This window comes from Telmatherina bonti (genome assembly GCF_933228915.1).
Source record: "Telmatherina bonti genome assembly, chromosome: 21".
Taxonomy (NCBI): Eukaryota; Metazoa; Chordata; class Actinopteri; order Atheriniformes; family Telmatherinidae; genus Telmatherina; species Telmatherina bonti.
The window spans coordinates 12156274-12165354 of record NC_136630.1 but is presented as its reverse complement, the minus strand read 5'-3'; the positions used below and the strand labels follow the sequence as shown (position 1 = coordinate 12165354).

General features: G+C 40.9%; 1 protein-coding gene across 1 annotated transcript in view; it reads right to left on the bottom strand.

Moving 5' to 3' along the window:
* The window catches only part of adam12a (ADAM metallopeptidase domain 12a), a gene marked incomplete at its 3' end in the record, with an annotated part of 95167 nt that overhangs the window by 44343 nt on the left and 41743 nt on the right, over positions 1-9081 (bottom strand). The gene's annotated exons all lie outside the window — the stretch shown is intronic.

Here is a 9081-nt window from a genome sequence, read left to right as displayed (position 1 = left end):
AGGTTATCACATCACAGCATAAAAGAATAAAGTGGTTTTCTTGTTTTTGTTATTTGTTTGTTTGTTTTATCCTTGAAGCAAAAATCCAAATGAACAGGGCCTGACACATCTTCCCAGTTTGAGAGGACTAAGCCAGTTTTCAGTGGTTTCCTTCAGACGTCGCCTGTGCAAATCCTCTAACTTCTGCATCCCCTTCTCCTACACTAACTAAATCCACGTCTTCCAAATCATCCATGAATCTCAATTTTGGACAACCTTCAAGTTTCCAGCCTGACATTAACAACCTATCGATATTAATTATCCCCCCTCCTCCTTTATACATATCAAAACACAGGCTCTGACTGCCCCTCGGGAGGACCGGGAAAATTCACAGTAGCCTTGGACTCAAGCGGCCTGACCAGCTTGCCTGTTAAAAAAACGAAGAAAAAAAAAAAAAAAAAAGGCAGAAACATCAAGTTTTGTTTTATGACGTATCAACCCACGCAAGACGCATGCAGAGCAGCTGAAAGGACAAGAAACATGGTGGCACAAATGGACGTGGGAGAAAAAGAGAAAAGAGGTGAGCACAGAGTAGGATTATTTAAAGAAAAAAAAAAATCAGAATAAAGGAACACTCAGATGAGTCCTAACTGGCAGCAACAGACTAGCCAATGCATGATACTGGTGAGACGGCTGGTGACTATTTATATGTGAACATGACATGTTGATCACTTGTTGACATTCTTTATGACCCTTTCATGTAACCGCAGTAATGACCCGGTGCTGTCAAAACGTCATTCAGCTGTTGTTGTGGTTTGTTGATGGTTAGTCCGGCCTCTCATTTAACACATGCTTCTGATCCCATCCATCTTCATTCCCCCAAAAGAGAACATCAACATTTAAAGCTCAGCTTCCACCAGTTCTGCCTCCGGTCTTTTTTTCCTCAAGGCCACCATCTCCAAACCATACAACATCACTGGTCTCTTCACCCTTCCCTTCATTCTTCCAGATGCTCTATTACACATTGTACCTGACACTCTCCCTCACCCATTCTACCCGCTTGTACGTATCTCTTCACCTCCTCTTCATACTCTCCATGTTGCTTTTAAATGTTGACCTCAAGTTCTTAAAATTGTCCCGAGTGGATCAAGTCAGTGATTGTATTTATGTAATCAGTTTAACATGGTTACAAATCTGATTAATTGTTTTACAAGCAGCCAATCATTAGTATTTAGTCAATAAAAAAGATGATAAATGTAATGTATTTTGCAACCTCTAGCTGACAGAAAACAACTGCATGTATACAGTGTAAAAAAAAAAAAAAAGCATCCATTCCAGAGATGGTGGTTCCGCACAAAGAGTGTGCTGGTTGTTTTGATTTTTAACCCTTACCAAGTCAGAGAAAATGGCAATTTGGCAAAGTTCCCATGAAGAGACAGGAAGCCTCAGAAACTTGTAAATGGTTTGGATCCACACACGACACCTAACAGCGTATGGGCCGTTGGCAATCTTCACCCATTTTCTCCTTGTGTTTTCTTGTCTTGTGTGTGGCGTAAGCGCTAACACAGCCAATTAATTTAGGAATTGCAAATCTGTTTGCTCCCATTTACACTTTACAGATGGATGAGTACAGCCGTAACAAATCTCTGTGCTGGCAAACTGTGCCAACACAGGCATTTGCACAGTTATATGTAAAGTCAGACCTGTTGCGCGTGTTGTCTTGCAACTGTCTTACAATTAATTTAGTATCCGTTCTTAAAGCACAGATCAGATGTGCTACATAAACTAATGTGGAGGTTATTCATATCACTTATATAGAGAAAGAAACTACGATTAACCAAGACTAATATAGGTTACATGCATGAAGGCTAAACATGAATCCTGTTATAAGGCAACACAGTTTGTGTTTTTGAGAACTGCATGCCAGCTTGGCCTCACCCCATCAACTTTGTTTGAATCATCATAATCCTCCACAACCTTTTAAATTGCTTTTCAGATATAGTAATAAGTACTGTATGTACTATTCCGTTTCAAATTTATGGAAAGCAAATCCATAAAGAATCCTGCAAGAAGCAGTCAAGCTTTAAATGTTACATTTTTGGGGGTTTTTTTTGGTATCTACAGTAACTTCTGTCCAAGGATTGTTAAAACCTTTAAGAACCTTTCATGGGCGTAAAGGATGATTAAGGCGTGAGGACATAAAGTAAACTCTAAGCTGACCTATTGAGTCACTTGAAGCTCCTCTCACCACCTACGGAGGTAACTGGGTTCTGCTTTATTCCCCGGCTGAAGGGAAGGACTCTCAGCTTCAGAGGGGACTCAGCAGCAGAAAGAAAATCAACCCTCCCATGGAATAATTATTACAGCGTGAGCATCTGTATTTGCATTAATTATTTGTACAAGCAAGTACAAGTCCCGAGTGTCACCACACGCTGTACATCCAGCAAGCACATGTGCAGCATTGCGCTGCAGGACATCAGCAGATGGTTGGCTGGTGCTACTCCACAGCCGAGGAACAAACCTCAGCATGCAGCTGGATTCTCTTACTGACCTCACCGCTGACAACCCAGCTGGGAGTTTCAGCTGTAACAACCCGGATAGGGGGGTTATTTTGTTTGGGAGCTGTCAGCATGAGACACAATGCTTCCCCACCCTCCAGTCCTCTACAGAGCCAAAGAGCTGGTAATAATCATCGGATCAAAGCAAGGCCAAAGGGAGGGGAGAGCCAAATAAAATGATGTGTTTCTTCAGACTTAATTAGGTCTGTGCTCTCACTTGGACACACAAGCTCAACATCTGCCCACGACAGAAAATCCAGTGGGGCGAACGCATGTAACGTTTCCGCCTCACTGCTTGTCTTTAAGAGTGTGGGGTATGGAAAGGCGTGTTGTAGACACCCATGTGTCATCCATATGCTTCTGCGCTTTGTTTTTTGTGACTTTTAATAAATGAACATTGGGGTCTCTGTGTCTCTCCTAAAGGACACCTCTGATCAAATCTTAAGGGATTGCAACAAAAGTATTAGCTCAGACTACAAATGTCTTAAACAGAGAACAGCCTTCTGCGTTTCTGGCAAAGGGTTTAGTTTGTGTTTTTGGCTGACTCAGCTGGAATTTTCAAAATCACATCATAAGTTTTTTCTTCTTAGATTTTCCTCTTAGATGGCATTTTAGCATAAGATACTGCACGTACTATGATTACATTTCCCTCATTTATTTCCCTTTGTCTGCAGGATTACATGGCTGTGTGCTTAATGTGGTTATAGACAGAGAAAAAGTCAGAGATGCACTCAATAGTCAAACCATTAAGTGCTCTTTGTAATATTAATAGGAGTTTTACTGGTATGTTTCAAAGTTAAATGGTTCACAATCAAACTTGTTTTTTTATTTCTGGCTATGTTGTATGAAGCACGCACATTAATGCACATATTTCTTTTTGATGGACTGCAATGTGGGACTGGTTGAAGAGTCACCCTACATGTTTAGTGCTTGCACTTTTCCAAACTTAGGAAAAAAGAACAAAAAAAAAGAGAAATGATTTGAGTTGATTATTTAACAACAATTTCTGTTGTAATATACTTCATTCAAAATCCTAATTAGTCAAGCATAATCCTTACAATTTAGAGCTTATTTTAAAGAGGAACCAATCCAGTTTTCCAGCGAGGTACAATACACCAATTGGTATCATTAAAGGAGAGGAAACACTCAACCAAACATAAATTTAATGTTGTGCAAGTTTATTTCCCACTTTCTTATGCAAATGGTTGAGGGTAAGAGTAACTCTGGTTAGGGATCGCAATAACAGACATGTCAGGATTGGAAAAGTACATATTCTTTTGGGATATACATTTTGATATTCAGGAGTAACAGTTTTTGTTATCTTTATAGTGACGTGTTAACTCCACACCACTACATCCTGGACATTTGACTGCATGTCTCCTGGTCGCTTTGAGTCTTTTTTTAATTTTTTCAACTATATTGTATTAAGAAATTTTAAGGACTTCATCAAACACTACTAGTTCCAAAATTCAGGTAGAGAAATGTGAAGCTGGCTCCTTGCAGTGCTACATTTGAAAAAGCAGCAGCCTGTGGGAAAACTCCAACATCCCGCTTGCTGACCACTGGTGCAATTTAAACACTCAGTCAGCTACATTCACTTTTATTAAAAGAGAGCGTTGGCCCCTTCTTTTAGCAATTCAGCCAAAGTCGAAGTGTTAATGTTAGCCAGCAGCAAAAACATAAGGTCCACATGTTTAAGTGAAAGGACAAGAAAAATAAGGGACTTCTGTTCCTAAAAAGCTGTAATTTTGCCCAAATGAGGACTTTGGATCTCTCAATTTCTCTCACTGCTTATATGGGAAGTGCAAGAAATATAAAGGCATATTTGGACCAAACAGAGGATGTATAAAACCAACCAGACAAAATGGAAACAAGCAAACAAAAAACTTAATAAGCTGACGAATGCATCTGTGCGTCATGACAGTATGAAAAACTGTCCAGGAAATCTCATTGTGCATGCCATCCAGCTGATAGCACTTACGGGTGCAGCTCATCCACGCTGAGCAATGACAACAACATTATGTTCCTAATGCCACAAGCTCCCCGTGGCCTCCACAGCTCACTGTTTATCAATCAGTGGGAAGTTAATGATGTATTCGGAAAGGGTGGGGTCATGCCCCTGCCATTTAAAATGCATTACCCACCGGATGATTCACGTTCATAGCTATGTGTGACTGACAGGGAGTCTGTGTTGAGAGGATGGTTCTGGTAAATGTACATAGCCCAACATCTGAGCAAGTACAAAAAAATTCAAATGGGACACAACAGGAGCTAAAAATGTTTGTCCCCTTCCAGCTGCATTAACTTGGTTTCCAAAGGCAGAAAACAAAGACATATTTGTTAACCGCTCTGTAAATATTGGGCCAGTGCACATAATTACAGTTATTTTTACATCTAGCTGTCTTCAAAATAATTTTTTGAAAGGAAACATATTAGGATTTGCTTTTCAGTAGGCTTCAATGACAACAACTAAATGTCACTTCTGTTGTTCTTGCAAATCTTTCATGCTGCATTTCTTTAAAATGCATTCATTCTCCCCGCCTCTAAATCCATGACCACTCAATGTCGGTGAAAGTTGTTTTTGTTTTTTAAGTTGCAAATATCAGTTTTCACCTGATTTTGACACACAATGCACTTGCGATGCATATATGACACAAATCAAATGACAAAACAAGCAAGCGCTGAGTTGTAGTCATGCACAGGCCCTTGACGTACAATCCCAGCAGCAGACAGGAGACTTCAAACTGCTGGAAACACCTTGGAGGAAAAACAAATGCTAAACTGACTCGCAGTCAAAGACTAAGGGTAGGACTAGAAGAACTTGACTGGAAAACAAGTGAGGTTGTCCTGAAAAAAGTGTCATTAGCCGGCTTAAGGACGAAGTCATATGTATTCTAGAAAATGCCAAAATAGCAGAGCTAGATTTATCCATGCCGAGTGAAAAATTGCACCGTTCAAGACAGCAAACATACAAATGGCTTTTCAAGTTCATGCCCAGTGGGAATCTTGCTTCTCTCCTCATGTGGTTAAAACTAACGCAGCTGTAGGTGTAATTGTACAGTACTATAGTCCAGGTAAAGCACTTAACATTGCATGTCAGCAATCAAATGTGTGATCACTTCCATTTTTATGGTATATAAATGAAAAATCCTTACCTGACTGGCAGTAAGTACCCCATGAACTGACGTTACTCACAGTGTTGGAAAACAAGTTGGATGAATGTGCAGCAACCACTGATATGTCTCATTAAACTCAGACATTCTAATAAAAAAAAAAATCCTGGACAAATCTTTGAGTTAAGTATGATAAATGAGAGGCAAATGCTCTGAAGAGGAAGTAGTATGCTAGTCCTAATTCTGTAACAGGAAGGTACATAGAACAGACGTATAGATAAACATTTAGTGCTCATGAAATCATCATCAAAGAAATAACGGGTCTCGTAAAACTTAATCTCGGAGCTCCAATTAGTACTGTCGTTATATTTAAACTGCAGGACTTGCGAGGCAATGTGGTACTAATAACATCCCTCTGCTTTTATGTGGCGAGTGGCAGAAACCCAGCTTTGCTTGGAAAAAGCAGGGAAAAAGTGAGATTGTGTGCCTGAGAACTCCTTCCCCTCAAGCCAAAAGAAACCTTGTCTCTGTAACATTTCTCTATTCCCGAAGCAAGGAAAGAGGGCCAGTCTTTTTGGCTGTGATCTCTCTGACATCAGGCAGTGTTACAGGCCGGTGCCAAGTAGAGCAGAGAAGCAGAATTCCCCCTGCTTAACCTGATCTCAATGCAACTCCCAGCCTCCATGAAGCGTGTCATGAGCAGAGCCGCTACAGCATGCCAGCCAATGATTCTAACTGGTGGAGGAAAGAGGGGGGGGGGGGAGCAACAAACATGCAGCAGAAGAGCAACACTTGAACTGCAAACATGACAAGTCAAAATGTGACTTTTGGCCTGTGTCAAAAAGGCCAATTGCCCTCACAGAAAAAAAATAAATAAAAGGGTCTAGTATTCTCTTGTATTGAGTAGCCCTGCTGGGTCTTTATCCATGTTTCAACTCATCATAACAGCCTCATTATGATTCTTTACACCTGTGTGGCATCCCGGGGTTGCTAATTGGCCAGCGAGATGGTCAAGCAGAATAGCCATTAGCAGCAGTGGCACACAATTACCGCAGTGACTGTCACCTGGAGATTGATGTGGTTAAGCCCAGGCATGCCCCGTGAAATCAATAAAGTGTCATCTCTGTGCAATGTCTGTCTGATGGATTACTCCACAGGATCTCAATTACAGGGACAGCGTGATGAATACTACCCTAACAATGGATGAGATAATTGGAATAAGGGCAGGAATGCAACACTAATCTTTGATTAAGTGTGAAAATAATAATACTGCAGATGGTTATGACATATGAAGTTCTTCTGTTACGATAAACAAAAACAAAGAAAAAAAGACAAAACCAAGATAAACACAAATGGTGTGCGTTGCAACCAAGCGGCAGACGTCGCCGGTTAAAAAGTGAAGTCTATGCGGAAGTGCCAAAACTTGCAGTTCACTTCTCAGCCACTAGGGGGTACATAACAGAACAAAGCCCTATACACTCCCATGTTAAAAAGACCAACTTCACTGTAGAAATAAACAAATTTACAGCCTGGTACAAAAATATTTAGGTTTAATAGGTCAGGTTTACCTTAATCTTAACATCTTAACAATCTTAACGACTCTGGGGGGAGGGAATTATTTTATATGTTTAGACGTAATATAATCTGGAAATTTGGCATAATTAGGGATGTGTCCTTTTGATTGACAGGTACCCAATAAGGCAAGAAGGCAGAGTGTAGCACAACCGTGGTTTTTAGCCAGCTAATAGCATGACTTAGCTTTGGCCCCCACTACCTCCGTTAGCTGATTAGCTCCTGTTAGCTTAGAGTGAGCTCGGTTAGCTCTCAGCCACAAGCAAGTTGGAGTTCAATAGATGTCAATCACCCACTCCCTCGCTCACAGGCCCCCTCTCGATTCTACCTCTTTGCCATTTTTGTATTTTCCAGGAGTGACGCCATGCATGACGCTGCCAAGATGGCGATGGTGGGAACCGCCCAATGAGCTTCAATTTAGCTCTTCAGAAACCTACGGGTGACATCATCATATACAGTCTATGGTTGCTACAGACTTAAATCTTGTGCTTCTATTTTTGTACATATGTTTAGCTTAAGATTACTGGTCTGACAAACAAAGAATGCCCCAAGGAAAGAAGAAGTAAGGTATACTCTCGATTGGTCACTAAACACCACGGTTTAGTGTAAATTAAGTATTCAAGTCTATGAACACAACAAAAAACTTATCAAGGATAGTAATCATTGGTTACTTTCTCACATGTTTGCAATAATTTCTTTGTGCAAGAAAAACTACAAAGAGTCTCAGAGACTTACAGGAATAAGACAGGTTCAAGACTCAGATGCAGTTTCTCGTTTTTCCCACACAATACTGTTCCTTCTTTTGTTTCTTCCTCTGTTGTCACTCATTGACATGTAAAGTCAAGTCACATCTGGCTCGAATTTGTTTGCCTTAGACTGCAGTTATCTGCCAGTCTAAAAGGCGCACACACACGCACCAAGATGGTTTCCATGACAACAGTCAACCTAAATGATATTTTCGAGAGCTCGGTAATTAGTCACAACTTGGCATGCCTGTCTTATTTCTTCTTAAAAGACGTAAATAGTCTTTTATTGCTCATGATATCACTGATTCCCCCAGGGTGAGAGGAAAGCGAGCTCATGTGAATAATTAAAGGCAGCTGATCTGCACAGTCTGAACTCTAGATGCTCTAGTACAGGTCAAATAGAAAATGGAGCTTTTCTATTACTTATGATTGCAATTACCTAAGTGATAACAATCAAGCTTAATCTGTATGAAAACAAACAAAAACAGCAAATCGTGGTATGTTTGTCCCAGGTGGGAGTGCTCTCGTTTCTTCTCTCTGGTCCAGCAACATTGTTATTTGAAACTAATTATGCCAGGTGCCAAAGCAGCAGTTGTTGCTATCGCCTTTGTTGCTGCGGATCACTGGAGGGGGAGATCCTTCATCCTCCTTTTCTAGTCCTATCTACCCCCAGGGCTTCTGTTCCTCTGCAACAGAGAGAGGGTCTCTGCTCTGCCTCTTCATCTCCCACAGGACAAACTCTTGTTTTATGTCTGCGTGCAAGGGTGTGGGTGAGATGGAAAGGAAAAGTGCATCCCCGGTTGTGCGCAGACGTGACTGGTAGCTCAGTGTGATTTATGTAGGCCTGTGTGGGAGCATGGGTGCGTGCACGTACACATGCAAGCATAGCTGTGGATCATGTTTGGGTTTCGCACAATGCTTAAGGTTTGCAGATCACGCAAAGCATTCTGTTCTTTCAACACTATCAGCAAACCACAACACTCCTTGCCTGATTTGTTAAACTCAGCAAATCCTGCATTGGAAAATCAGGAATCAGTTATAGGACTTTGATGTCCCTGTTAAATATTTTGCAAAAGCCTCCACAACTACATTTTAATAGGGGCAGAACGTACA